This window comes from Colletes latitarsis, chromosome 3 (assembly GCF_051014445.1).
Source record: "Colletes latitarsis isolate SP2378_abdomen chromosome 3, iyColLati1, whole genome shotgun sequence".
NCBI classification, from domain to species: domain Eukaryota; kingdom Metazoa; phylum Arthropoda; class Insecta; order Hymenoptera; family Colletidae; genus Colletes; species Colletes latitarsis.
The window spans coordinates 32,491,263-32,497,793 of record NC_135136.1 but is presented as its reverse complement, the minus strand read 5'-3'; positions in this window follow the sequence as shown (position 1 = coordinate 32,497,793).

The following is a 6,531-nucleotide window of genomic DNA, read 5'->3' as shown; positions in this document are numbered from 1 at the left end:
GGTGGGGTATTTCTGTCGAAAACGCTGATAAAAATCGACTTCGACAATTTCTATTCAAGTTTCGTACAAATTTTTGTCAATTAAAGTCGATGAATACCTAAAGGTATCCAGCAATTACTACATATTTTAAACAAATTGTCTAGATTCTCTCGATACAGAAGCTTTTCAAATTGGCATATACTAATTTTAATATAATTTTGTTGCAGGTTTTCTTTTTTAATACATCAGAGAAGATGCACAACGCGGTCGATGACACTTTGGATCGAATCGATCAATTATTAGAGTCTACGTTTTATTTATTCGTTTGTTTGTACAAATGTGCTTTTTATAGTTTTAGAAAAATCATTTTCTTTCCTTCTTATTTAAAACTTAGGGTGAAAATTTTCGTTTCAGAAAAATCAGTTTGCTTGAGTATCTCGATCACTGATTCTACAATTAAAGTATGAAGATTTCTCATACGTCCTCTTTTCTATAATTAATCTAATATTATAATTATTTTAACTACGATCACCTTTATTCATTTTTACAATCTCAGGTTATTGGAAAAGATTACAACACGAGCAAGTTAAACCCTGACAGAACTGGTTTTGTCCGAGTATTCATTTGATCGTTGTTCATTACGGAATATAGGGTATTTACTAATTACCTGACAACTTTTTCGTCCATGATTTCAACACGATTTGCTCTTTTTTTTATAACATCAACGAACGACAGCACCTTTCGTATTATATGGGAAAAGAATACTGTAATAACCCTCTAACAGGATTTTAAATATTTTGTTAATGTGTTAGATATTGTGTTACAATCTTATTTTAACTTACGTTAGTAATAAATTTAAAACTTACAATAATTATTTGTTTAAAAAATTTATAACGCGACAAATGCATCGAATATTAAAAACATAGACTATTGTCCAACCTTTTAAGGGTTCGAAGCATCGTTTCTTGCATGATATTGCAAACGTTTTTGTACAATGAAATTTACAAATAAATCGTATCGATATGTTGGTAAGAAATTCATTGAAATGTCATGCAGTGATAAGGCCTTGCTGGATCGTCCTCGTTCGATGATCAGGAAAGTAAATTTCATGTGGAATCGCATTTTCAATATCACGCTGTGTTGGGTTCAAGAAGCTAGTTGCGTCTAAAAAAAATATTTGTAAAACTAATGATACGGTAGATCGTTTTTTTGTTATTCATAAAATCGTATATTCCATGTTGATTAAACGTACATAAATATCGCTCAAGGCCTATTGACAATCGATAAAAGCCTCTTTATAGTAATTAGTAACGAACACGATAGTATTTGTAACTTGTAATTATTTACGTCTCGTATACGAAATAGAAAAATTTATCGAGTAAATTCATCATTTTTATATACGAACAAACTTTGTCAAACTTTATGGAAACACGCGATTGAACGTTGTGCGGTTTTTAAAGCAAATTGTGATCGTACAACTGAATTTTAGAATTTTTTCTGTTTCACAATCGGTAGTTTTGAAAATCTTCACGTCATAGTGGATTATTGAGTATAATTATCATTCGCCGCAAATCGAAGTAGAAGCATATGAATCCTGCCCGCCATATGTCGAAGTAGAAGCACAGTGATAACAGTTGATCGAAGAACGTCGATTTCATTGAACTTTTGTAAGTTAACCGCATACATAATGATGTCTCTAAAATGTTAGGCATAGTTACATAATAGTTTTAACAAATGATAGTTGATAAATCGCAGTTCCTAGGATTCATTCTCGTTGGATGAAGATTTTTCTTTCTCATAAATTTTACTACGAGAATACGGAAAAAGTAGTAACTAATTATCGTACGTACAGAAAAAAACATACAACAGCCTGACACAAACACATAATAAAACCTTGTTGGCATACTTATTTAATTAATCTTGATAAATCGTTGATACATGAATCTTAATTCAATCGGATCTTTTCGTAATATCGCGATTGTGAATAATTCATGTTTACAGAATGAAATAGACGTCACAGAGTTGGTAGAGTCGAGTGCATTTTAGTGGTAGAATTTTAATGTATACGTGGATAAAAATCAAACAACGTTTTAATGAGAAATCAAGAAAGTCTTATAGAGACGATACAGTGGCTTTGCCAAAGAAATGGAAAGGAGTTGTCGAACGAGAAGGGATTTATTCTTTTAATAATTTAAATATTCTTATCGAAAGAGAAGACCTTAATCCAACCTTGGGAATACAAATGTTTAAGATTTTTTAGTACCCAGGCACCCTGTATATGTTTCTGATCTGCTTCTTTATCAGTTTTTGCAATTGTCTGCGTTGCACCATTTTTTCTACGATAAACAAATTTTTGAAATGGAGCGTTATGAATAAAATGATAACATGCTCGATGAGATCGACGTGCAATATGTTTTTCTATTGTGTTATCGAGAATCGAACTATATTCTGACGTGTCGATCATAAACAGTGCTAGGAAAATCAGTTTTCAACAGCATATTCCACTTACCGAGACCAGTAAAAAACTTATTAATGTTTAATGCTAACCACACAAAAAAAATGTAACTAATTTTTGTTAAAGAGTTTCCGTCGATAGGCATAATCTCTCATTTTTATAAATATCCACGATTTATCAATTACGATTAATCATTTTAATATGATTATAATTATGGTTATTATACTAAATATGTACTTTATGAAATCCGGTAATTTATAATTGATTCTACTTCATTGATATACTGCTATGTTGTCCAGTGTAATTAAACATGTTATTCAACTGAAATTATTGCCTGCAATTCATTTGCATTTGAATTATGCAGTTAATTCAGATCGCAAAAAATTAAAATTGTTAAAATATACTATCCGGCTAAAAAGCGACTAAAAGAAAATTAATAAAGTAAAATGTATTGTACATCAAATTTTAATCTGTAAAATTGCAGTATTACAATCATTCTAATTACGTTTAAATAAACAAACATATTCACCCATTCACGATACGTAAATTACATGATGATAAAATTATTATGGCAAAGTTAATCTTACACTGGTTGATACTAGCAGTGGGCTCATGTTTATAAACATTGTAATGCATAGATTAGAGTAATGCGTATTAGTACACGAGAATATCTTAATGAAAACGAATGGTCACAGCGCAGTAATTTAATAAACTTTTAACTGTAATAACTTTCGAAGTCTTAGATTCAGAGCATACGTGGCTCAATACATTTTTGTATAGATTAAAAAACAGCGTCGAATAATGTAGCAAACATTGTACAGATCTATTTTTAAAAAAAGTGCAATTGCATTTTTAGGCGCGCCAATGCATCAGATTGTATATCATCGCAGAATTTAAATATCCTTACAAATAATGAGCATCGAGAAAAAATATTTTTGCTCTAGAATCGTCAGAAGAAGTTTAAATAAAATCGGTATCACTGTGATAAGAGCTATCCAAATTTTGATTTTTTCGTTACAATGAATGTTTTTCTGACTCCTCGACAGATATTACGTTTAATTCGAGTTCGAGATCTGGGTATATCGTCTCAGAATATCATCCACGGCACACAAATCACCAGATCGAAATTTCACAAGTCACAATTGACGTTCACGACCGAGCGTTCCCCGAACTTATAAATTTTTGACAGCCGTCGTTATCTTATATTGCCCATTTACACACAGCTCCACGAATACGTTTTGCCAGAGACATCTTCACTCTCCGATATTCCGTAAAATGTATGTTTAACTTCTTCAGAAATCCCACTGTTTTACCATTTGAACGCAACAAACTTGGAAAAACCCTGCGCAGCTTGGAGGTTCTCCTGTTTAACACAAGTAGGTCAAACATTGCATACGTAAAACCAATAAAGATTTTCTATAGGCTTACATATACATATGTATATTGTGATTTGATATAAATCGTTCATTTTCACTATCATTGATGTATCTGATAATTGATCACTTTTTTTCTCACGAGTCCGATTGTACCGATCGCATTTCTTACGATCGTGTTACATTCGTATAATAATATTTCGATTTGTTCCCGCGCGTAGATATTGACAAACATATTGTAAGTAAAAGTCATGCTACGATGATAAAAAGAGAACGACCGTTAGCCAGACAGAAAAGTTACAGTCTGTTAGATCATTGCATGTACCGTGACCGTTAGAACTAGCTCAATTCGCTAATTATAATTATCTGGCACTAAAAGCGTGTTATTTCAATAGGATATGGTGTAACCGGCGTCTGATATTCAAATATTTTTATTATGACTAATTCTACGCATGTGGTCTTTTCACAAGGTTAGATTGATCTTGTAATTAGCATACCACGTGGTCCAAATAAAATGCTGCACATTGGTTTCTTGGAAGTCGACGAAGGTGTCGATTTAATTTTTCTTTTTTTTAATTAAATGACAAAGGAGGGATTTGATATTTTCAGGTGCAACAAATTCCTTTTCGAAGTATCGTAAATCATGTAAATTAGTTTAAATAAAATAACGTGGGATTGTACACTCGATAGTTTTCGCAACATCGAAGGTCGACGTGTTTCCTGCATAAAGTCATCCTGTATAGAGTTCGATGAGCAATTTCATGTTAGGTCCAAGTTTTACTGTAGGTTCCAACCGAAACTTTCACTTTAGTGGTTATTTTTCAAAAGCATTACTCATCGTCGTTCTTAATATCTATTTCGAAAACAGTATTCCCCGAAGCTCTGTCTTAATCGTCTAATAACAACTACGGCTGTTCTTCCCCCCACTAAATATTGTAACGAGTTCGATATTAGTCCGGTGACAGTTCACAGGCAGCTAAAACATAATTCAACGCGTTTAGTTTAAGTATTTCTTTCTGTCGAGTTGCTAGAAGAATTTAAAAATCTTCAAATTTTTTTTATTTCTGAGCATTACCCTATGTTGTAACCAAGATTATTTAATGGAAATATTTAAATTGTACGAGCAGCGTTGCGTTTGAACGGTTCTGATCAATGGTTCGATAGAAAGAGTATTTATTGTATAAGAGAGAGATTTATTATATAACAATTGTGTTATGGTAATACTTGGAAGTCGCGGTTGAACGATCTTGTGTATTGATTTTTGCTTTCATTCCTCGTCGTGTGTTATCCTTATTATTCGTATCCTAAAACTGAAACATCGCAAAACTTTTTCATTGTTATTTACGAAAAAAGGTCCATCGCATAGTATAATTTGCATAATTATTAAATTGCACTTTGATTCCTTTTAGGAACAACATCTGTCATCGTCGATCGAGCACTTCTTTCCTGTGAATCACAGTATTTCTGCAAATAGGTGTATTTTTATAGGTGATCCTTTCTTTTAAAGGGGAGTCTTTACATTTTTACAGGAATAAAATCATATTACGTTTTCTCTGACGCGAATTCTCTTCAAATCCAGCCACGAATCTTCGAGCACCGTAATCTGAATATTTTGCATCGATTCGCGATTTGTAAATCGTGCAACAATGAAAAAAGAGAATAGGGAGATATATCAACCGTTGAAACGCATGGAAAATGTGTTTGTGTACTTGTTACATAAATTAAAGATGCAGGAAGCGATGGTTTGCAATTTTTCTTAAATGGTTCATAAATAACGCATAACCATGATTGAATAAAACATATATTCAAAGTTTGCTTCAGCTTTTTACACCAAACAATGTGTCAGTGTAATCGAGTAACATGATAATATATGAAAATCACTGTCGTACGATTGACCTACGTTAAAGTTAATACCTTGAAGTGTGTTTCTTTACCAGAACTATACCGTGGCTATCCGGAAGACTCGAGGCTAATTGGTTTTTTCTCGTAAATATTTATACAGATTTCTTTAAACAATTAATATTCCGTAAGTGGATTGAAGAAATGCCTTACTAATTTCGTGACGATTCGAGAATTTTAACGAACAGAAATGTATTTAACTGCTACGATTGATTTTATACTCACTACTGTAACATCAACAAATGGACTTAATAGAGTATTATGTACTCTCTTCCCCTTTCCATTATTAGCTATTCTATTTCATCCAAATGTGTATCCTGGTATTTACACAATACAGAATGTTTTACAGTACGTGGTGCCTGCTTTGATATTGGATAAAAGATAATAAAACAATGGAGAAAGTTCATAGAAACATGTACCTTACAATCTTGTTCTCAAGCTATAACTCTTTTTGTGCTCCAGTAATCATTAATCGCAAATTCAGCTAGTACAACTTATTCTACCAAACTGTTTGCATATAACGTTCGATAACTTCTTGCTATCTTTCGACCTTATTGACCATTACACGAGTCAGTCTAGTTAGTTTAATAGCAAGTTTGATACAGTGATTCTCAACAGGGACCCCCTAATGGGTTACATATCACAAAAATATCGTTTGAGGTAGATGCTACTAGTGTTGGCATCCAATTCTTCAGTTCTCCTGAAGAAAGGTGGCCTCCGTTTATCAATGACAACTATGCTTTTTAAATGGAAGGAGAGTGGTAGAATTATACCCTTTTCACAAACGAAAATAAATTTAACATCTTTCATTTAGATGTGGAAAAC